Source organism: Vigna unguiculata, chromosome 5 (genome assembly GCF_037176805.1).
Source record: "Vigna unguiculata cultivar grain cowpea cultivar isolate G323 ecotype 2 chromosome 5, ASM3717680v1, whole genome shotgun sequence".
NCBI classification, from domain to species: domain Eukaryota; kingdom Viridiplantae; phylum Streptophyta; class Magnoliopsida; order Fabales; family Fabaceae; genus Vigna; species Vigna unguiculata.
In genome coordinates this window covers 36,856,122-36,882,011 of record NC_140796.1, presented here as the reverse complement: position 1 = coordinate 36,882,011, position 25,890 = coordinate 36,856,122, and the positions used below count along the sequence as shown (strand labels likewise).

The 25,890-nt window shown below is 34.4% G+C and overlaps 4 pseudogenes; 3 read left to right on the top strand and 1 right to left on the bottom strand.

Moving 5' to 3' along the window:
* Positions 1-3,514: 3,514 nt before the first annotated feature.
* LOC146886380 (uncharacterized) lies at positions 3,515-4,897 on the bottom strand (annotated as a pseudogene).
* A 546-nt stretch (positions 4,898-5,443) lies between these two features.
* LOC146886379 (uncharacterized) lies at positions 5,444-7,108 on the top strand (annotated as a pseudogene).
* Positions 7,109-7,473: 365 nt separating this feature from the next.
* Positions 7,474-9,098, top strand: LOC146886378 (uncharacterized; annotated as a pseudogene).
* Positions 9,099-9,339: 241 nt separating this feature from the next.
* On the top strand, positions 9,340-23,874 carry LOC146886377 (uncharacterized; annotated as a pseudogene).
* The last annotated feature ends 2,016 nt before the right edge of the window (positions 23,875-25,890 follow it).

Here is a 25,890-nt window from a genome sequence, read left to right as displayed (position 1 = left end):
CTTTCTTTCATAATTGATTGTCTTGTGAATTCAAAAGATTAACTCATGTGTGAAAAATAGAACCTTTCCGTTTGTATATACATAATAATTTGATTTCTAGAAGATTGATTTGTCTCCAATGATGTTCATTCCTTTGATCTAATGTTGATGTGAAATAAAATACCTCAGAACAAGTTTTGAAATTACTCAATTTTGCCCAGGAGTGCAAAAGCATAAGTGTGTGGGTATGATGAGTGCGTATTTTTGCCCTCATTTAGTGTTTAATTCTGGGTATTTAATTGAATTTGTGTGTTTAAAGATTGATTTAATTAGGATTTCCTATAATTGGGTTTATTGAGCATGAGATACAAAAACATGTTAAAAATAGCTTTTTAGTTGCATAAATGTTCTTTGGATATTTTAAGGTGTGTTAGTGCAGCTGCAGCTAAGTTGAGCTCATGGAGGTGTGGAAATAAATTGATTAAAGCTTCATGACACCTTAAAGATAAATCCAAGAATAAGAAATTATTAAAAGCATAAAAATTCAAGTCAAGCATTACATGAAGACGGCAAGAAAAACTTGAAAAAGTGAAGAAGTTTGGCTAAACCAAGAAGAGAGGAACAAAAAAGTTGGACCTTGCGGTTTTCTTTATCTTTATGATAGAAGATAATTTGGGAAAATATATCTTTAGATATTTTATTTGATATTTTTAAATAATTATCTTATTTAATTATATCATAAAATATTAAAAGATATTAACTACCAAATCTTTTTAAATATGACAAGATCTTCTGGAATCTTTTTAGATCCACAACAAACAAAAATATCTTGAAGATATTGGATTATTTAGAAGATAATTTGAGGAGATTGCAAAGGGTTGATTTGGAAAGTTAATACAAATATTAATTGGTGATAATTTATCATATATCTTTAAGTAATTAATTAATTTAATTATATTAGATATTGATATTATCAACCAACTATATTTGTCAAATACTCTATATTGATAATCTAAAAGTTCTCACTTTTAATTGAGACTGTACTTTGGTTAAAAGTGAGAACGCCAACAAATTCATTGAGACTTTACATTGATTAATTTGTAAATCTACAACAATAATTAATTGAGCAATAATCTTTAGATAACCGATGATGAATCTATTTTGAAAAAACAATGGAATCAATCTATTTTCTTTACTATTGTTTTTATTTCTTTTTATCTTTTAAATTTTATTTCTATCTTTGTTTATCTTTATCCTTCATATTTTTATAATTTTATTTGACTAACTCTTGTATAGTTTTATAAGAACTAACTTGTTAAAAATCAATTCCGTGTTCGTTGGGAGACGACTTTGGGTTACTTTACCCTTACTATTTTGTTGACTACTTTCTTAACAATACTGAAGTTGTTATAGATAAGTAGTATTAATTTGATCGCGTCAACGACAGCGTTATCAATATATATATATATATATATATATATATATATATATATATATATATATATATAATAGTAATTATCGAGCTGTATCACATAAACACCAGAATCACATACAAGTAAAACATTGATATGTAAAAGTCTTTGACAGTCATATATACTTGAATCTTGTTTTGGTAACACAGTTGCCAAGTGGTTCGATGCAACTATAAATACTGAATATTCCAATACACAATAAAAAGGCACTAAATAAAAGCTTAGAGAGAGCAAACTGTGTTTCGAACAGAGAAAAATTGCTTCTTATAGTACTAAATTAAGCAATGGTATCATTAAATCATCAAGATCCATGCATTAAAATAAAAAACCACCCCTTCTACATCAATCTTTTCTACGCTCAACAAACCACCCCTCATCAACTTAATGGTGATGCAATGTTTTGGCCCTAATGGGTTAGTCCAACACACCAATGTTCAAACTTTCTTTGCAATTTCTCCATTTTCTGAAATAGCATAATAAGTTCTAATAATTCAGACTAACAAGTGCAATAATTAAGATGAACTGAATTGAACCAGATGGCGTTTGAAATGTCAAACGACTTGTACTATCCAAATTGTTTGAATTATTTGTCGTAGACCAATGGAAGATGTTTGAAGGGACCTTCTTAGGGAAAATATAATGTAGGATTGAGTAAGATGAGTGTATGGTATGTTGATGGGAAAGTGCAGTGATTGTTTAATAACTAGTTAGATCGAGTCATACAAAGCACTTTCCTACAAGTAATAGCTCAATATTCCAAATAACTATTTTATCCTCGGTCAATAATCGACAACTACATTGAATTTCAAATTTATAAAGAATGAAATGAAGGAAAGTCCAAGATATATAAATAGAGACAGAGAATTTAACAGTGTAGTTTGTTCTGTTTTCTGCAATTGGTGAAATTGGTGGGGCACTGTTTGATCAAGTTTCTATAATGGCACAAAGTTTATATTTTTCATTTATTAATAGGACCATCTTTGACATTAAGTACTGTATTGGAGTTTACAAGTCCAATGACCAACTTTTCTTTTCCTAGAGACAAATTTAGAAAACCAAAAAAAAAACATTAGGCAACACAATATAGGAAGAATATATAGTAATGTATTGTCATAAGTGCTTAGTTAAGAAGTTTTAAAATATTTAGTAATATTAATGCAATTTTTAAAATATTTAATATATAATACATAATAGTATTCTTTAAAAATAATATTTTTTTCTAAACAAAATACAAGTTTAAAAAATTAAAGGTTAATTCATTAACAAGTAATCACTAAAAAAACTTATTTTTAGTGGATTAAAATGATTTTAACCCTTAAAGTTATTGTTTATTTACTAAAATCACACTTTTGAAATTTCAAGAATTAAACTAGATTTTTATAATTTCAAGAGTATTTTTGTGGAAAAGATATGTATGTCAAATACATTTTAGGTGGCTTTTTACGTATATACGAGACCAAACTTCACACCTAGTAGTGAAAAAAAAATGAATTGAGAATTACCAATTTTTTTACATGTTGAGTTTACATGGGCTAAAACTGTTATTGGTTAAACGTTTCATTCGGGACATTACAAGGTTTATTGGTTAAACTTGTCATAGTTGAACGTGATTGAAATTAGTATCAATAAATAATACAATATGTAATAATATACAAAGTAACATTAAAAATATAATATCATAACTTACTTTCAAACACTTGTCAAATTTAAAATGTGTATGGAAGAAAAATCTCGAAGGAATTGTGAGCTTTTCCAATTTGAGAGAAGTGAATGTTGATTGTTGTGGAAGCCTAGGAACATTGTTCCCTTTATCACTTACCAAATATCTTAAGAAGTTGGAGACATTTGATATAAGGGAGTGTGAGAAAATGGAAGAAATTGTTGGAAGGGAAGATGAAATGGAACATGGAACGACAATAACGTTTGAATTCCCTTCTTTGTCATATCTAAATCTTGAACACTTGCCATTGTTGAGTTGCTTTTACTGTGGAAAACATCATCTGCAATGTCCCTTGTTAGATAGGTTATATGTGGCATGTTGTCCTAAGCTGAAGTTATTCACATCAAGCTTTTTGGTATAAAGACTCCAACTCAGATAGCATTGTGATGCTTTTTGATATCTTGTCAGTAATTTGGCTATATGATAAATCCAAATTTTGAAATATGTGTCTATTGCACCATGGAGAATTTTGAAAGAAATGAGAAATTTCCCCATTCAACTTGTTATTTGAGAGGTATAAGGTATGCAATCTGCACATGTTTCCAAAGAAAGATGGAATCTTGCCTGTAATTTGTTTTTGGAGGCAGAAAAACTTTCAAGAGAGTTCATTACTTTTCCAAATCCATCTGGAATGGGACCTTCTAACATGTTGCCATAAAGGTTAAGGGTCTGAAGATTCTTTGTGCAGTTCATAAGCCAGTAAAACAAAGTAGATGATTTCAATAGATTTAAGGAAAGATGAAGTGTAACAAGAGAAGATGAATAATTAATTGTGGAACCAGAGGAAATAAGAAAACTTTGATCTGTAAGACTACAGTTATACAGATAAAGCTCTCATAGTTTGGAGCCAAAACTAAAATTGCCTTCAAATACTTTTGATGTTAGATTATTCCAGGAGAGATCAATAATATTAAGGGATGGAAAATTTGGGAAAAGAAAAGATGAAAATGCAATGTGATTTTCTAGAAGATAAAGCTCCTGTAGATGAAGGCTAAAATTGAATAACAGTTGAAATGTTGAGGAAGTTAGCACATTAGAAGACAGATCAAGGATAATAAGGGAAGTTGATAAGTTGGAACGAGTACGGAACAAAGATTTGATATTAGTATCTGTAAGAGAACAATCAAAAAGCCTCAACTCTATTAAGTTTGGAATGAGCTCACTGATAGCTTGTAGCCACTGATGCGAGGAGCTAAGATTATGCAAAGAGCTCAACTCAAGACTTGTTAAAGAATGGAGATTAGACAACCATTGTGAATCCTCAGCTTGTATATCGAAATCACCACTTAGCCGAAGAGTTCGTAAGTTAGGAAGATTCCCATTTCGAAAAGGGATGGCTTCAAAAAGTTTGTTACTTGCAAGATCAAGATATTGTAGCTACTTGAGATTCCTAAGTTGAAATGGGATTTCTCCTGATAGAGAGTTCCCTCCAAGATCAATATATTGTAACTTTCTAAGATTCCCAATCTGAAAAGGAAGTGGTCCATGAAGATGATTTCTTCCAAGGTCTATGTACCTTAGTAGTGAAAGATTTCCAAGTTGGAATGGAATCCTCCTAATAAATTCAGAAAACACGCGATTGTTTAATAACTAGTTAGATTGAGTCATACGAAGCACTTTCCTACAAGTAATAGCTTAATATTCCTAAGAAAAAATTTGTGTTTTGTATACCACTGAATGTTTCAAACACAATCCCAAATGTGTCTCCTTTTTTTACATGATTCATTTCTTTATTCGTTTGAAACACACCACACACACTAAGAAAGAATCAAGGTCGTATACAGATTCAGAAAACATAGGTTATATTATGTTTATCTCTATCAAAAACTTAGATGAAAGCGTAGCCGTAACATTATATTGATGGTTATGTTTGCGCAATTTATCAGCTTTTCATTAAATTTGTAAGCTAGTAAGTAACCTAACATATACACTACACCCTATTTATTTCTTAAAATAATATATATATGGGTAAATTTTGTTTTACAGGTACATGAATTATAAAATTCTCGTACATATCTGGAGCGTTGTAAGAGTTCAGCATCTAAGAGGCCATAGAGCATACTGTATCTTCTAAAGAGGTATTAAAACCTTGTGCTTTAAGTCTTCCTACTAGTGAATAATGAAAATTTGAGATTTTTTTTGTGGTTATTGCATAGAATAGTAATATATGATCGTGGGTGGGAAAATCATTTTTTTTTCTATTCTTATATCATTAGTTACATTTTTTTTCTTTATTAAATATATTTTTGTTCTCATAAACAGACTATTCTTAATGGATTTGGATAAGTCTTGGATTGATTTGCCTCGAAATACACAACAATACATGGATGGATTGAATAAATTTCTGGACTTTGCATTTGCTAATAAGAGCGTTGAGGGTAAGATAATTTGTCCATGTCTGAAATGCAATCTTAACAAATGGCAAACTCGAGGAGCAACATATGAACACTTAATTCTTCATCTTTTTCCAAAAGGGTATACATTTTGGCTTCTACATGATGAGACAAATTATGTACAACATACAATTTCAACACCTCCAATTTTCCAATCGAATGAGGATAGAGGTTTTGCTAATGATCCCATATGTGGCATGGTTAATGATGCATTCGGGAATTTTGTAAACACTCACAATGTGGACAAACATGAGAATATGCGACCTGAATCAAGCCAAATGATGCCTGATGAAATTGCTCAGTATATGAAGTTTATGCATGATGGACAACAAAGTTTGTATGAAGGATGTGACAAATATTCTAAACTTTCTTTTTGCTCAAATTGTACCACATCAAATGTCTATGCATAATGATTGACAAGGCAATGTTAATGATACTAGAGTTGTTAGCAGATGCCTTTGATTATGCTAAAATTCCATCTTCCTTCTATGAAGATAAGAAAATCATTAATAAGCTTGGCCTTCATTACACCAAAATTGATGCTTGCCCAAATGATTGCATGTTATACTATGGAGAAGATAAAGATAGGGAATTTTGTACGAAATGCAATGAATCTAGATGGAAGAAAACAAAGAAAAGCATTAGTATTGTTGGTGCTACTAAAAAACAAAAGAAAGTTCCAGCTAAAGTTTTAAGGTATTTTCCATTGAAGCCACGCTGACAACAAATGTTTATGTCTTCTAAAATAGTTGAGCATATGCAATGGCATGCATCAAGAAGTACGCATGAAGGCATATTTAGGCATCCAAGTGATTCTGAAGCATGGAAGAACTTTGATCTAATGAATCCTCAATTTGCTTCAGACCCTCGAAATGTCAGACTTGGTTTGGCTACTGATGGGTTCAATCCATTTGGTGATTTGAGTACATGTCATAGTACTTGGCCTATTGTATTTATACCTTACAATCTTCCGCCTTGGATGTGTATGAAGCAAAGTTCATTCATTCTTTCCATGATCATTCCTGGTAAAAAAGCACCAGGAAATGATATTGATGTATATTTAAGGCCATTAATAGAAGAATTAAAAGAGTTATGGAACATTGGAGTTGAAACTTTTGATTCACATAAGAAAGAAGTGTTTCATATGCATGCAACTATATTATGGACTATTAGTGATTTTCCTAGTCTTGGAACCTTATCTAGGTGGAACACACATACTGGGTTGGCTTGCCCTAGGTGCAATTTTGACACAACTCCTAAGAAGATTCAAGGTAAATTTTGTTTCATGAAATCGACGTTGGTTAAATGCAGGGCACAAATTTAGATTATGCTGTAGTCATTTTGATGGAAGTGTGGAAAGTAGAAATCCTCCTTTGAACATATCAGGAAAAAATGTCTTAAAACAAGTTCAGAATGTTAATATTATATTTAGGAAAGAACCAGAAGTTGAGGAACGGGGGAAAAGACAACGGAAAGGTCTCGACCCTACTGATGGCCCTTTACAATGGAGAGAAAATAGTATATTTTTTGAACTTTCTTATTAGGTGAACAATTTATTGCACCATAATCTAGATGTTATGCACATTGAAAAAAAATGTATGTGATAATGTGGTCTATACATTATTAAACCAAGGTAAAAACATTATTAAACCAAGGTAAAAAGTCAAAGGGCAACCTAAAGGCACGAAATGACTTAAAAGATTGGGGAGTTAGACCTGATCTTTGGCCTGATGCAAATAACAAATATCTTCCGGCTATATATACATTGACAAAAGAAAATAAACATATATTTTTGAAAACATTGAAGAACATCACTGTTCTAGATGGCTACTCAAGTAACATTAGTAGATGTGTTGATGTTAAACAATCTAAGCTTGGAGGATTGAAAAGTCATGATTCCCATGTTTTGATGCAACAACTTCTACCTTTAGCAATGAGGAAGATGCTCCCTAAAGAAGTGTGCTCTATTTTGATTGATCTGTGTTCCTTTTTTAAGCACTTGTGCAATAAAGTTTTAAAAGTGGATGAACTTAACCAATTGCAAAATAGAGTTGTTCTCACATTATGTCACATGGAGATGTTGTTTCCTCCTTCATTTTTTACAGTCATGGTTCATTTGATTGTGCATTTGGTGGAAGATGCCAAGATTGGAGGACCTGTCCAATATAGGTGGATGTATCCCATTGAGAGATATTTGGGAAAATTGAAGTCTTATGTGCGTAACAAGGCTCAACCAGAAAGCTCAATAGCTGAAGGCTATCTAGCTGAAGAGTCCTTAACCTTTTGTTCTAGATATTTAGATGGAATTGAGACTATATTTAATCGAATAAGGCGTGTTGATGACGAACCCGACACCATGGCATCTAGTGTAAGTGGTTTGTTTCCACCAGTTGGAAAACCAGTTGGGGCTTTTACTTACTTCTCTTTATCAACAAAGGAAAATTTACAAGCACATCGTCATGTATTGACTAATTGTGCCCAAGTTAACCCTTTTCTTTAGTAAGTACTTTATCTTTACAGCTTTTTATTATTCATCTACATTGAGGACTAACCATGTAATTATTTGATTTATTAAATTAGAGAATTTAGAGAAATTGTACGAAGACAATTAAGAAGTCGTACATGATCATCCTCTATGATATATAAGACGGTTCATAGAGAATTTGTTGAATGGTTTTCTCGTCGAGTATGTCTAATTTACATTCTTAAATTTGATAATATTAAAGATATCCCATTATGTTGATCATATTTTCCTTTTTTTTAGATAAAGAATGACTTAAATGGACCTTACTCAGATGATTTAAAGTTCTTAGCTGTGGGTCCAATTGATTGTGCAAAGCGCTACAATGCTTACAATGTTAATGGCTTCAAGTTTCGTACGTTAGAGCTATGCAAGTGGAATATTTGGTACTTTTGGGACAAGGAGCTATGCAAGTAGCATTGACAATCAAATGCAATTTGGTGGTGTGCCTTATTATGGAAAATTGGTAGACATAATTGAGATCAACTATAATGGTCGATTCTTTGTTATTTTGTTCAAATGTATGTGGGCTAATACAACTACTTCTAAAGGGATTATAACAGATGACTTGGGATTTAGATTAGTAAACTTTACACGTTTAATACACATTGGTGATGATGATGATGACGAACCATACATTCAGGCTGTAGAAGCTCAAATCGTTTATTATGTAATGGATGAATTAGATAAAAATTGGAGCATTCTTGTGCATCTAAAGCCACGAGACTTATATGACATTGGTGGAGATAATGATGTCACTTTCCATGAATGTGAACCATTTGAACAACAAAATTTGGAAACTTTATTTCCAGATGGAGAAGGGAATATACCACTAACAAGGTCATACTGAAATTGAACATTTCTATACTAGTTTTTGTTTAAATTATCATCCATATTACTTATACATGCATTATATTAGATAATCATAATTTAATGAATGTGAATTGACTTGTATTAATGTTATTGTTTATAGAATTCCTAATGATGAAGAAAATATACATGAAGAAGACTAATGACAAAGTTTCAGCCCCTACCCAAAATAGAAGTGGCCAACCATCATCTCTAATGTGTCCACCTGCGCCTCATCCATCTTGCCCAAGTAAGTTGACTAAGTTTCACCACAGGGTTTCACCTATAGTAAGAATTGAAAAGTTTCACCTACTCATACTCCAGGGCCTAGTAATCCACCTCAACTTCCATTTTCGCCACAGTCCAGCATAACACCTCATGTTAAAAAGTATTATGCATATTTCCATGTTAAAAAAGTATCTTACTTTTTCCGTGTATTAATCTAATTATTATGCAGCACATCACATGAATTCTCATCCTATAGAGAATAATAATGAGCAATCTCCACCCCTACCTCACATGAATTCAATGCTTTCAACATCTAAATCTAGTAAGATGTCTCATTTGCATATCATTTTGGTACTTTTAAATTTCATGTATTATCTATTTATTTAGTGACTTGAGTTAATTTGTAGAATGTTTGAAGAAGAGGTTGTTCTCCACTACCAAAGGCAATTCCGCACATGAATTTGAATTTGAATTTAATAATCAACCTAGAAATGAGTTTGTGCATGATTCTACATCTGAATCAACACCAAGGTTACACTCTGATAGTGAAGGGGAAGAAAATGTGGATATTGAGATGCAAAGTAATCAATCAAAGCATGTATCACGTAAAAGGTCATGGCTTGTTGATGTCATTGGTAAGATTGTTAATTTATTGATTTTTATGTGTAATTGTCTAAGCCATATAGTATTTGTGTTTTATGTGTCTTAAACTAACAATATATTTCACATGTATTTTGATAGATGATGAAGGCACACAAGTTAGAAAACAATTAACATTGAATGATGTTTGGTTTTTATCTCCCAATGAAAGGATTCTTGTGAAATGGAATAGTGACAACCAACCAATTGATGATAGTGGAGCATTGTTGAATAGGTTTTTAGGTCGTGTTACAAGAAATGTTAATGCCTTTCCAATCAGCTATCAAAGTTGGAGGAAGATTCCCAATGGTTACAAAGAAGATATACTTAAGAAAACCATTCAAGTAATTGACCTATAATTTTTTTTATATGTTTTGATTCTTGTTATATTGCAATAGTTGTTAAACTAGTTATGTAATAATTTTGAAGGCCAAGTTTCTAGTGGAATCTAATGCTCATGTGACATATATCTTGAAATCACTTAACATAAAATGGAGTGAGTATAGACAACAACTATGGCAAGAATGAGATGATGGAATACGTAATAGAGATGAAATCATTACAATGTGTCCAGAAGGAATGAATAGAGACCAATGGGCTTCTTTTGTTGACTACCGTTTAAATTCAAGGACAAAGGTAATAACAACTATCTTTTCTATTCTTTTAAGTGTTATTTTACTTATTTTTAGTAATTTTCTACACCTATTCTTAGGAAATTGCCCAAAAAAATAAGGATAATAGAAAGAAATAAATAGTATCTCACACAGGTGGATCGAAGAGCATTGCACAGAAAAAGGATGAGATGGTAACTTTATTCTTCAATCATTTTTGTTATATCATATATGATTCATGATTTTCTTAAGTTTTATAGGAGAAAGAGCTTGGTCACAACACATAAACATGCTAATGGGGAATTTGTGAATGATGGAGCAAGAGAGATTGAAGTAAGCATAAGTTTTCTAAAGAAAAATAATGAATCAAGATATATCAATTGAAGATTCACTAGCTCATGTTTTGGGAAGTAAAGAACATTGTGGTCGTGTCCAAGGAATGGGATTGGGACCTTGCCCTTCTCGTGTGTTTGGATATACTAGGAATTTTCAATTTGGGACATCCTCATCTTGTCCTTCTTATTCGGAATTGCAAAATCAGGTTATTGAACATTCATTTTCATGTGTAGCAATATGATGTTGTTTGCTTTGGATTGTCATGCCAAGGTTGTAAATGTTGTTGTGTTGAATATTATTGGACACTATTAATGCTGTTGTTGTGTTGCTTTGGATGGTTTTCATAAGTAGGAGTAAGAAATGTAGTATAACTTTTGTTGATAGATTGAGTGTTTTATAATGTTTATGTGTTTTTTACGATTTTAATAATAGATTGTGTTCTAATATAGGTGATGAGTTCAAATTTTTGCCCTCATTTAATATTTAAATTTGGGGATTTAATTGAATTTTCTGTGCTTAAAGATTGATTTAATTAGGATTTGTGATTATTGGATTTATTGAAAAACAGAATTTTATCCATTTGTTTGTGCATGACAACATGATTTCTAGAAGTTTGATCTGTTTCCATTGGTATTCATTTCTTTAATCCACTGAAAATATGGAATAAAAGACCTCAGAATAAAGTTTTGAAATTGTTAAATTTTGCCCAGGAGTGCAAAAGGATAAGTGTGGGTGTGTGATGAGTTCAAATTTTTGCCCTCATTTAATATTTAAATTTGGGGATTTAATTGAATTTTCTGTGCTTAAAGATTGATTTAATTAGGATTTGTGATTATTGGATTTATTGAGTAAGTTTGGTAAAAGTGGCGTAAAAATTGATTTTAGTTGCATAAAATATTATTGGATATTCTAATGTTTGTTAATGCAGCTGGAGTTTATTTTTGGTCAATTAATAGTGTGATTTTGAAGTATTCAAAGTTACAAAATAAGTCCAAAATTAAGAAATTCTGAAAAAGAATAAATCAGGAGCTAAATGCACCCCCAGATTTTATTTGCACACTCCTTCCTCAAGTGGACCACAAAAACCTGTTCTGCACCCCCAGTTTTCACTAAGTTGCACCCCTCCTACCACTTAAACTCCATTCAACCAGATCATGCCATGTGGCAATCCCCACCTTTTAAAATTAGCCAACCATAAGCCGCCACGTGTCATAATCCTACCCTCACCAAATTAACCAATCAGATCTTGCCACATCATCATCTCCTCCATCTCACACATGAAACCCTAACCCTAGTTTCCCTTCCACCCTCCACGGCAGCCGCCGCCGCCAACCTCGCCGGCCACCACTAAAACTCGCCGGAAACTATAGAACCACCGCGACGCAGCACCTCCATTTTCTCTCCATCATCCTCTCCGTCGCGCTCACCATGACAACACCATCTTCACGCCTCCGCGAGGTTTGCTTCACGACCACCACGATTCTGCAGCGCACAACCATGGAGCTCCTTCGCCTGCACCAGTTCCTCCACCATCGCGATCATCTTCTTCACTCGCGCCACCAGATCGCGCAGTCACCACCTGTTCTGCAGCACCATTTTCGCGCGGCACCGCTGCAGCAACAACTCCACCATTGCAGCGCATCTCCATCTTCTCCATGGCAGCAGCGACCGCGAAGCAAACTGGCGCACCACCGCGCAGCAGCAACGACGCCTTCTCGCCTCCGCACCGCAGCAGCATCACAGATCTTCGCGCGAACCAGTGCCGCCACTGCACCTGCACCACCGCGCCCACCGGAGAAGCCACCACGCCGTCGCAGCAGCTTCCACACGAACCTTGCACTTCTCTGCAGCCAAAGGAGCAAGCAGAAACCCTAATTTGGGAGAGAGAAGGAGCTGCCACGTGTCATCCTCTCAATGGACACTTAAATGGTCAAAACTGGTCAACTCTGGTCAACTCTGGTCAAACTGGTCAAACTCTGGTCAAAACTGCATATATGGTTAAATGAGAGGGGCAGAATTGGAAATTTGACAGCAATTAAGTTGCTAATTAATTAAATAAAAATAAAAGATTTTAGCAACTGACAGATAAAGCCCAAAGTCCAGTGGAAGCCTATATAAAGAGACTTAAGGGAGCAAAAGGGGGGACTGACGATTTACAGCTGACAGCTTAGACACTTAGAACTCTCTGGATTTGGCAGATACCATCTCCACCACATCTCTCATTCTTTCTTTTATTTTCTTTCATTCATATCATCATGTATTTCATCAAAGCCATGGAGGGCTAAGCTTTAAGGGTTGATTCCACTGTAATTTCTTAAATGGATTCTGAGGTTAGATGAATTTATATGTTTTGTTATTTTGATTATTGTTGTGGTTTTTTGTTTATCTATGTCCTTTGCTTCTTAATCGAATAGAAAATAATGATTTTAAATCTACATGCATGCTAATCATATGAGTTAAAAGGTTTTTAAATTAAATTGAGACTTTACTTTGATTTTGTTTAGAAACTTTCATTTGATTAAATAAGTTTTTGCCAATAATTGAGACTTTAATTTGATTAGAGGTAATTACTTTAACTAAAATTAGTCAAGACTTTACTTTGATTAATTAAGTTTTCTATTTGGTAAAGAAACAAAGGAATAGACATGATTAGGCATAGTAAAATTAATTGAGACTGTACTTTGATTGAATTTACTATGGATAATCTAACAATTCTCACTTTTGATTGAGACTGTACTTTGATTAAAAGTGAGGATGCCAACAAATGAATTGAGTCTTTACATTGATTTATTTGTAAATCAACAACAATAATTAATTTAACAATAATCTCTAGATAACCAATGAAGAATTTGATTTAGAAAAAGCAGTGGAATTGACCTATTTACTATTACTGTGTTTACAATCTTCCGTGTCATTTTCTTTTGCATATCAAAACCCCCTATTTTTATAGTTGCTAGTTTTAAATTGCATTTTTGAGAATCAAATATTTGAGATCAATTCCGTATTCGTTGTGAGACGACTCAGGGTTATCTTAACCCTAACTATTTTCTTCACTACAAATTGGCAATACTGAAGTTGCTAAAGTAGTGGTAATTTGATCGCCTAACGACAGCGATATCAAATTTGTTAGTATTTCTTTTATTTCGATTCTGTTTTTATTTATTTTATTTTATTTTATTTTATTTTATTTTTTATTTTTTTATTTTTATTTATTATTTATTTTACGCATATACGTTTGATATAGTTTGTTATTTTAAGTATCTAGTTTTCTATTAATATATTCCAAGCAAATTTCTATTTTTGTTTTGATTAAGAATTTCTTTTAAGAAATTTTTTAAGACTAGTTTGGAAAACTCTGTCTAGGAAAGACTTGGTATTTAAGTTGTCCACTGTGACGCACCTCTCTTTCCTGGGAGTAGACCCAACGACATCTTAACTCATTTCTTTCTTGAAATCTTTCTCCAAAACAAGAATAGGAAGAGAAAAAAAAACAACACACAGGGAAACACTTTCAGGTGGACTTGCATAGTGCATGACTCGGGCCAATCCGGGTCAATTTTATCAACTTGATTCAGAACTTGAAAGGAACTTGCGTAAATCACGTAGGAGACTTGAACTCAGGTGTTCTACTGAAGGAGCACCATCATCATCTGAACCTACCACTGAAAGTGTACCGCTAGAATCACCTCCGGTGATTAACATATCTTCTGATCCATCACCTGAACCAGAAATTCAAGAAGATAGAATGGAAGAAAGAACAATAAGAGAGTTGGCTTCACCGGATGCAGCAATTACACAAAACATGTGCATCCAATATCCAGATGGAGAATGCGAGCTTAAGTCTGGGTTAATCCATCTTTTACCCAAATTCCATGGATTAGCAGGAGAAGACCCATACCATCACTTGAAGGAATTTCATGTTGTTTGTTCATCCATGAGACCTACAACAGTGACAGAGGAACATATCAAGCTTAAGGCTTTTCCATTCTCATTGCAAGATGTCGCTAAGAATTGGTTATACTGCCTTCCGCCAGGATCCATCAATACCTGGGAGACTCTGAAAAGATTATTTTTGGAAAAGTTTTTTCCAGCATCTAGAGTTGCTGCTATTCGCAAAGATATTTATGGGATAAGGCAACAAGAAAGAGAAAGTCTTCACGAGTATTGGGAGAGATTCAAAAAGTTGTGTGCTTCCTGTCCTCATCACCAAATAAACGAGCATCTCCTCATTCAATACTTTTATGAGGGATTGAGTATCATGGATAGACAAATGATAGATGCTGCAAGTGGAGGGTCATTGGTGGACAAAACGCCAACAAATGCAAGACAATTGATTGAAACTATGGCGTCAAACCATCAACAATTTTCCACAAGGAGTAATTCTATAACTCTATTGAAGGGAACCCATGGAGTAGAAGCTTCATATGTTGTAGATCACAAGAAATTAGAAGGGAAGTTGGATGACTTAGCAGCCATGGTAAGGACCTTGACAGACTTACAGAAAAAGCCTATCCCTTCTACTTTATGTGGAATTTGTGCTTCTACTAATCATCCTACAGAGGCTTGTTCTATGTTAAAAGAGACAGGGACGTTAGATAATGAACAACCTCAGGCATATGATGCAAACATCTATGGCAATAATAGACCACCTCGGCAGCAATACAACCATGATTTGTCCTCCAACAAGTACAACCCAGATTGGAAGGAATATCCCAGCCAGAAATGGGGAAATCAACAGCCTCAACACCAACAAGTCTATGTTCCACCTCAACAGAGGCAACAACCACAACCAGCGGCAACCTCTGGTGATTCAAACATGGAGGCAATGATGAAAATGATGGCTGACATGATGAAGGGACAAATCAATGAGTTGAAACAGACGATGAAAGCAACCAATCAAAATTTACAGAACCAGATTGGACAAATGGCAAATGAGTTAAATCAGATGAAGTCTCAACAAGGCTCGAGCAATTTGCCTGCACAAACTGTAATCAACCCGAGAAATGTAAGTGCTATTACTTTAAGATCGGGTAAGCAAATACAAGGTCTTGGGGATGCCCAAGAAGATGAAGATAAGGACAATGAAGTTGTACCTAATGATGAAAGAGGAAGATCAGATGAAACAACACAAGCAGCAACATCTGAGATGCCTGCACCCAGTGATAACTCCAGGTTGGTATCCCCTAATACTTCCTCTGAAAATCCTTCTCCTTATTCTCCTCCTCCTCCCTATCCAAACCGTTTGAAACCAAAAACTAAAAAGATGGAGGAGTTAGACAAAGAAATCCTGAATACCTTCAAGAAAGTGGAGATAAACATTCCTTTGTTGGATGCTGTGAGACAAATTCCTAAATACGCCAAGTTTCTCAAAGAATTATGTACACATAAAAGGCGTATTATGGACAAAGAGGTAGTGAACATGGGAAGAAACGTCTCTAGCTTAATTAAGAAGCCTGCAGTCAGAATGCCACAAAAGTGTAAGGATCCAGGTATGTTTTCTGTTCCCTGCATTATAGGTAGTACTAAGTTTGACAATGCTATGTTAGATTTAGGAGCTTCCATTAATGTAATGCCTTTATCTGTTTTTACTTCACTTCATCTTGGACCTCTTAAGTCTACTGGTGTGGTCATTCAGTTGGCCAACCGTAGCACAGTTAACCCTGCAGGTGTGCTAGAAGATGTGCTTGTCCGTGTGGACAAGTTAATTTTTCCTGCAGATTTCTATATCTTGGACATGAAGGATGATGAAGGAATGAGTTCAACCACAATCATCTTGGGAAGACCATTCATGATGACAGCACGTACCAAGATAGACGTGCATGCAGGATCCTTGACTATGGAGATAGGAGATGAGAAGGTGCAGTTCAACGTGCTAGAAGCCATGAAGCACCCAATTGAAGACCATTCTTTGTTTTGCATTGATTTATTGAGTAATGTAGTGAACAATTATGCTTTTGGACTTTTGGACGTTTTATCTGGTTTTTCTTCTTCTTTGGATTTTTCTTTTTCGAATGTTTCGGGCTCAATTTTAGACGAAAGAGAAAATTTTAAAACAGGTGATGTTGAGGACGCGGTGTCACTATTTGATACCTCTATGGCGTCCAAGTGTGATGCTGAGGTGGCTGAAATTACCTTAGGCAGTAAAATGTTGCCATCTGTGGAACAGCCACCCACTTTGGAGTTGAAACCTTTACCATCTCATTTGAAATATGTTTATCTTGAGAGGGATGGGAAACTCCCTGTTATTATATCTGCCTTGCTTACTGACGAGCAGGAACAAAAGCTATTGCAGGTTATCAAAGATCACAAGCGAGCAATAGGCTGGACTTTGGCAAATATTCCTGGTATTAGTCCTTCTTTCTGCATGCACAGAATACTCTTGGAGGAGGATGCTAAGCCAGTGAGGCAACCTCAGAGGAGACTGAATCCTCAGCTGATGGAGGTTGTGAAGAAAGAAGTCACCAAGTTGTTACAAGCAGGTATTATATATCCTATTTCTGACAGCACTTGGGTGAGTCCTGTACATGTGGTCCCCAAGAAATCTGGGATCACCGTGGTCAAGAATGAGAAGAACGAGTTGATACCTACTCGTATTCAGAATAGCTGGAGGGTCTGTATTGATTATAGAAGACTAAACCAGGCCACCAGGAAGGACCACTTTCCTTTACCATTCATGGACCAGATGTTAGATCGATTGGCAGGTAAGTCTCATTACTGTTTTCTTGATGGATTCTCTGGGTATTTTCAGATTTGTATTGCCCCAGAGGATCAACATAAGACTACTTTTACTTGTCCATTCGGTACATATGCTTATAGGAAAATGCCATTTGGCCTTTGCAATGCTCCTGGAACATTTCAGCGATGTATGATGAGTATTTTTACAGATTTGTTGGAGCATTGCATTGAGGTTTTTATGGATGATTTTAGTGTATATGGTTCATCTTTTGATCATTGCTTGTCTAATCTTGCTAGAGTCTTGGAGAGATGTGAAGAAACTAACCTTGTTCTAAATTTTGAAAAATGTCATTTTATGGTGGAACAAGGTATAGTTTTAGGTCACGTTGTTTCCAAGAATGGTATATTTGTAGATCCTGCTAAAATTGATATTATTTCACAATTGCCTTACCCCTCTTCTGTGAAAGAGGTTCGATCTTTTCTTGGACATGCAGGATTTTACAGGAGGTTTATCAAGGACTTCAGCAAGATAGCCAACCCTCTCTCCAACTTGTTGCAAAAGGATGTAGTATTTGACTTTGGAGAGAGGTGCAAAGATGCGTTTGATACATTGAAAAAGGCGCTTACCACCACTCCTATCATCCAGCCACCTGACTGGACATTACCGTTCGAGTTGATGTGTGATGCATCAAACTTTGCAGTAGGAGCGGTGCTTGCACAAAAAGATGGGAAGCTATCACATGTGATATATTATGCTTCCAGAACGTTGGACACAGCGCAGGCTAACTACACCACGACTGAGAAGGAATTATTGGCTGTTGTGTTTGCCTTGGACAAATTCAGACCGTATATACTTGGTTCCAAGGTAATTGTTTATACTGATCATGCAGCATTAAAATTCCTTCTGAAGAAAGCAGATTCGAAACCAAGGTTGATCAGATGGATGCTACTGCTCCAAGAGTTTGACATTGAGATTCTAGACAGAAGTGGAGCACATAACTTGGTAGCTGATCATCTTAGCAGGATTGAAAATGGAGAAGATAACATTCCTATAAAGGATGACTTTCCTGATGAAGTCCTCCTAGCATTGACTGCTGTGAAAGGTATGTTTCCTGAACCTTGGTTTGCTGACATTGTTAATTATTTGGTTGTTTCTGCTATTCCTCCTTCCTTCTCCAAATATGAAAGAATCAAGCTAAAAAGTGAGGCAAAGTACTATATCTGGGAAGACCCAATCTTATGGCGCATTGGTAGTGACCAAGTCATAAGGATGTGTGTTCCAGATATCGAGATACCTCATGTGCTTGAGTTCTGTCATTCGTCTCCTTTTGGTGGACATTATGGCACACAAAGAACAGGTAGGAAGGTGTTAGATTGTGGATTATATTGGCCTACCATTTTTAAAGATGCATAGAGGGTATATGAAAATTGTGAGCAGTGCCAAAGGGCAGCCAGATCCATTACAAGAAGGGATGAAATGCCTCAACAACCCATGCTATATTGTGAGGTATTTGATATTTGGGGTATTGATTTTATGGGTCCTTTTCCTCCTTCTTTTGGGTTTTCTTATATTTTGCTTGCTGTAGACTATGTCTCCAAATGGATGGAAGCCATAGCTACAAGGACTAATGATTCTCGAGTTGTTATGAGTTTTGTCAGGTCTAATATTTTCTGCAGATTTGGGATACCACGAGCCATCATCAGTGACCAGGGGACTCATTTCTGTAATAGGCTACTTGAGAACATGTTGAAGAAGTATGGGGTGACACATTGCATTGCTACACCATATCACCCCCAAACCAATGGACAAGCAGAGATCTCTAACAGAGAGATTAAAAAGATACTAGAGAAAGTAGTGAAGCCTAGTCGAAAGGATTGGGCCACAAGATTGGATGAAGCACTTTGGGCACACAGGACAGCCTACAAAACACCTATAGGTATGTCACCTTTCAGGGTGGTTTTTGGAAAGGCTTGTCATCTACCTGTGGAGATTGAACATCGGGCCTATTGGGCCGTGAAAGCATGCAACTTGGATTTGGAAGAAGCAGGAAATAAGCGAAAGCTTCAGTTGCAAGAACTAGAGGAGATTAGGCTAGCAGCCTATGAAAATTCAAAGTTCTACAAAGAGAAAACCAAGAAGTTCCATGACCAAAAGCTTGTGGCTAGAAAGGATTTCAAGGTAGGCCAGAAGGTGTTACTATACAAATCCAAGCTTGGTCACATGAGTGGTAAGTTGCGTTCTACTTGGGAAGGACCATACATTGTTACAGAAGTCTTCCCTTATGGAGCAGTGGAGATCAAGGAAGAATCTTCAGCAAGAACTTTTAAAGTTAATGGGCATCGTCTTCGGATATTCAATGAAAATCAAGATATGCTGAATAAGACGATGGATGGGATGAACTTGACTTCTCCCTCATACCTTCCACCTTGAGGAGGTAAGTACACTTCATACTTTTTCTTTGCATTTTATACATATTGAATACATTGAGGACAATGCATGGATAAAGTGTGGGGGTGTGGGGAGATTTTCCCCTTTTCTGTTTTTGTTTTCTATTTGTTTTGTTTTTTCTTTTCTAATTTTCTTTTCTGTTTGTTTTTATTTAAAAAAAAAAGTTTCTGCTTTCAATAAAACATATTGACATTGGATTTTTGGATTTGATTTACTAATTGGAACGATCATAATTCTGGGAAAATAAGAGTCATGTGCTATGAATGGATTGTTTCTGTGATTTACTTGATTGAGTTGATTTGAGAGTTTCTGGAATAAATCTTTTGTGAAAGAGTTTTTGACCTTGTGAGTTTTGAGCTTTATTGTAAGGATGAACTACCGTGTGTCATTCCTGTTTTTTCTTGTGTGATTTGCTCATGTCTTGTTGATACTCAAATGTTTATCTTGATTCTGTTGTTTTGCATCTTAGGTGAACATGCATGATTTGATATGACTGAGGCATTTCTTGTTTTAGCTACTTGGCCAAATAAGTTAACCATGACATTGATCCATTGGTAGCCCCTTGAGCTTAAACCTCTTTTTCTTGTTTTGAGCATAATTGTTAAACCTTAAAAAGAAAAAAAAACCATGTTTGTCCTTAGGGAGAAAGAAGGAGCTAGTGGATTATGTTGAGATTGGTTGAGGAATAAAGTGTGGGGGTGAGTATTTCCCCCACAAAGTTGTAAAAATGGCAAAAAGGAAAATAATTGTTGATGACAGAGTGTTGAAATGATTGCTGTCTGAAAAAGAGAAACAAAGGATAAAAGAAAAAAAAAGGGGGGATTGTTTTTGAAACTATGCTCCATAACTCTTTCTTCCCTACTATTTCAAAAACACACAAATCCTAAAGTTTTTATTCCTACCTTTGCCTTGGCCTCATTATAACCTGTGAAAAGTCCTCATGATTTTTGAATGCATGTTTTCTGAAAGCTGTGATATTAGAGTCTTGCTAAGCATTGAGAGTGTTTACTTGCATGGGTATTTTGAGTGAAAACACAAGCCAAAACACTTGAGCGAATCTTGGTGAGAAAATATATATTTAACTTGAGTGTTTCTCTTTCATATTTGATTATCTTGTAAACTCAAAAGATTAACTCATGTGTGAAAAACAGAATCTTATCCATTTGTTTGTGCATGACAACATGATTTCTAGAAGTTTGATCTGTTTCCATTGGTATTCATTTCTTTAATCCACTGAAAATATGGAATAAAAGACCTCAGAATAAAGTTTTGAAATTGTTAAATTTTGCCCAGGAGTGCAAAAGGATAAGTGTGGGTGTGTGATGAGTTCAAATTTTTGCCCTCATTTAATATTTAAATTTGGGGATTTAATTGAATTTTCTGTGCTTAAAGATTGATTTAATTAGGATTTGTGATTATTGGATTTATTGAGTAAGTTTGGTAAAAGTGGCGTAAAAATTGATTTTAGTTGCATAAAATATTATTGGATATTCTAACGTTTGTTAATGCAGCTGGAGTTTATTTTTGGTCAATTAATAGTGTGATTTTGAAGTATTCAAAGTTACAAAATAAGTCCAAAATCAAGAAATTCTGAAAAAGAATAAATCAGGAGCTAAATGCACCCCCAGATTTTATTTGCACACTCCTTCCTCAAGTGGACCACAAAAACCTGTTCTGCACCCCCAGTTTTCACTAAGTTGCACCCCTCCTACCACTTAAACTCCATTCAACCAGATCATGCCATGTGGCAATCCCCACCTTTTAAAATTAGCCAACCATAAGCCGCCACGTGTCATAATCCTACCCTCACCAAATTAACCAATCAGATCTTGCCACATCATCATCTCCTCCATCTCACACATGAAACCCTAACCCTAGTTTCCCTTCCACCCTCCACGGCAGCCGCCGCCGCCAACCTCGCCGGCCACCACTAAAACTCGCCGGAAACTGCAGAACCACCGCGACGCAGCACCTCCATTTTCTCTCCATCATCCTCTCCGTCGCGCTCACCATGACAACACCATCTTCACGCCTCCGCGAGGTTTGCTTCGCGACCACCACGATTCTGCAGCGCACAACCATGGAGCTCCTTCGCCTGCACCAGTTCCTCCACCATCGCGATCATCTTCTTCACTCGCGCCACCAGATCGCGCAGTCACCACCTGTTCTGTAGCACCATTTTCGCGCGGCACCGCTGTAGCAACAACTCCACCATTGCAGCGCATCTCCATCTTCTCCATGGCAGCAGCGACCGCGAAGCAAACTGGCGCACCACCGCGCAGCAGCAACGACGCCTTCTCGCCTCCGCACCGCAGCAGCATCACAGATCTTCGCGCGAACCAGTGCCGCCACTGCACCTGCACCACCGCGCCCACCGGAGAAGCCACCACGCCGTCGCAGCAGCTTCCACACGAACCTTGCACTTCTCTGCAGCCAAAGGAGCAAGCGGAAACCCTAATTTGGGAGAGAGAAGGAGCTGCCACGTGTCATCCTCTCAATGGACACTTAAATGGTCAAAACTGGTCAACTCTGGTCAAACTGGTCAAACTCTGGTCAAAACTGCATATATGGTTAAATGAGAGGGGCAGAATTGGAAATTTGACAGCAATTAAGTTGCTAATTAATTAAATAAAAATAAAAGATTTTAGCAACTGACAGATAAAGCCCAAAGTCCAGTGGAAGCCTATATAAAGAGACTTAAGGGAGCAAAAGGGGGGACTGACGATTTACAGCTGACAGCTTAGACACTTAGAACTCTCTGGATTTGGCAGATACCATCTCCACCACATCTCTCATTCTTTCTTTTATTTTCTTTCATTCATATCATCATGTATTTCATCAAAGCCATGGAGGGCTAAGCTTTAAGGGTTGATTCCACTGTAATTTCTTAAATGGATTCTGAGGTTAGATGAATTTATATGTTTTGTTATTTTGATTATTGTTGTGGTTTTTTGTTTATCTATGTCCTTTGCTTCTTAATCGAATAGAAAATAATGATTTTAAATCTACATGCATGCTAATCATATGAGTTAAAAGGTTTTTAAATTAAATTGAGACTTTACTTTGATTTTGTTTAGAAACTTTCATTTGATTAAATAAGTTTTTGCCAATAATTGAGACTTTAATTTGATTAGAGGTAATTACTTTAACTAAAATTAGTCAAGACTTTACTTTGATTAATTAAGTTTTCTATTTGGTAAAGAAACAAAGGAATAGACATGATTAGGCATAGTAAAATTAATTGAGACTGTACTTTGATTGAATTTACTATGGATAATCTAACAATTCTCACTTTTGATTGAGACTGTACTTTGATTAAAAGTGAGGATGCCAACAAATGAATTGAGTCTTTACATTGATTTATTTGTAAATCAACAACAATAATTAATTTAACAATAATCTCTAGATAACCAATGAAGAATTTGATTTAGAAAAAGCAGTGGAATTGACCTATTTACTATTACTGTGTTTACAATCTTCCGTGTCATTTTCTTTTGCATATCAAAACCCCCTATTTTTATAGTTGCTAGTTTTAAATTGCATTTTTGAGAATCAAATATTTGAGATCAATTCCGTATTCGTTGTGAGACGACTCAGGGTTATCTTAACCCTAACTATTTTCTTCACTACAAATTGGCAATACTGAAGTTGCTAAAGTAGTGGTAATTTGATCGCCTAACGACAGCGATATCAATAGGTCACTGCATTAACGTCACAATTGGATGAATAAAATAAACAAAATGAAGAACGTGACAAAAGACTTGATGCAATCATGAACTTCTTTTCTCAAAATTATCAAGGTCAATTGCCTCCTCAGTTAACTATGTTCAATCATGCACCGGTAATGTTTAAGACTACATAACTTCTTTTATTTTTTGGATTTTACATTTCTAATTATGATTCACATTTATACTGTAGGTTTCTGATCAAGGAAGTGTGCCAATTAATACAACAAGTTCTGGACATGAGGAAAATCCATTTTATAATGTGGAAGTTAATTGAATCATTTTATGTTTTGAGAACCATTGCAATACTTCATGATAGTTTTTGCTGACTAATATTGTACTTGAATTTGAATTTGAATTCGTATATTTGTTATACTTTGATATGCATTTAGTCATCTATAACTAATTTGTCAATTTGATGAGTTTATATCTATTTATGTATAACTTCATTAAATATAGATTAAAAAAATATAATAAATGTAAATAATTGTGATTGAAAAAATATATATGAATACATAAATGATAAATGAGTAAAAAAATAATATTAATAATTTAAAAATCTATGGTACTTTATGGAAGTTTTGAAACTCATGATATTTTATGGGAGTTCTAAAACCTTTGGTATTTTATGGAGGTTCTAAAATCCATAATAATTTACGGAGGTTTCAAAACCCAGGATATTTTACGGAGGTTTTAAAATTCAAGGTAATTAACTGAGGTTTTAAACCCACAAAACTTAACTGAGGTTTTAAAACCTCTATTAAATACAAGAGGATAAAAAACCTCCATTACTGATTGGTGCTTCCCGGGGTTCGTAAAAACCCTGGCTATACATTCTCCAGGGATGGTTTAGCAGGGGAAATATAAACCCCAGGTAAAGAACTTAGCAAAGGTTTTAACCCTGGGTAATGTAAAAATAAACCTTCGTTAAAACCATTTTTTCTTGTAGTGTACTAAAATTGACATTTTTATTTATATTTTTAAAAATATTTTTAAATAAGCTTTTTTTTTTAGTTTTATTATTAAACAAAGTTAAAACTCAAACTTAATTTCAACAATTAACAATTTTGTCATCATATATAAAGACATCAAGTGTATCATATAATACAAACTTAGTGAAGATTAAAAATTAAATAACTTGTCATGCATAAGTTTAGAAACTAAATTTCAAGTTTAAAACAAAACCAAAGTTTAATGTTTTGTATAGAATTTAATGTTAATTTAAAATATTTCTAGAAATATTTAATAAAAACGTTAATTTTAGTAAGAATATCACCATAAGATTTATAAAAAAGTAAAATGAGTATCAATTTATGGAGGGATAATATTCCTTCATTTTTACAAAAATTGAGACTAAATTGGAACTAAAAACAAATATAGGGACCAAATTGAGTCATTTTGACATGTGGCACAACTATGAAGTGACACATGTAAAAAATAAAAAATTAAAAACAATTGAAAAAATTAAAAAAATTAAAAAAAGAAAAACAGAAATTGACACATGGCGTTGACTTTAACATTGTTTGGTCAAACTAACGGTAAGACTAAATTGAATCATTTTTAAGAAAATGAGGACCAAATTGAGACAAAAAAAAACTTGACAACCAAACTGATATTACTTGACAAATAGAAGGACAAAAAAATAATTTATCCTTTTTTTAAAACTGAACTACAAAAATTGTCCAATTTAGTTTTTGTTAAAAGAGTTCAATTTTCGTAATATATCATAATATAGATAATATGTAGTTCAATACAGTTTTATAAACTATGCCCCGTCCTAACTATGATCTGTCTTTCTTTCTAGGACTGTACCTCGTCTTAACCCATAAATAATAAAATTCCTTTAGAATTTTTTGATGGACACCACATTTTTATCTTCATTCATTTGACAAATTCTTTTAATAAAGTATAATATTAACATAATAAAATAAATGTAAATATAATGTTGTAATAAAAGAATAAATTATGGAAAGTTGAAATATCATGACTCTATTCATTTATAATGTATCTGAACTCTATCACATAAATATTCATTCATTTGACAAATTCTTTTAATAAAGCATAATATTAACATAATAAAATAAATGTAAATATAATGTTGTAATAAAAGAATAACTTATGGAAAGTTGAAATATCATGACTCTATTCATTTATAATGTATCTGAACTCTATCACATAAAATAATTTATGTTTGATAATAGCGTTTTTTTTTTGTTTTCCTTTTTTCGCTAAAATCATGTTTATTTTGACAAAAAAAAAATAGTAAGTATTGCCACAATCTAAGAGATCAATA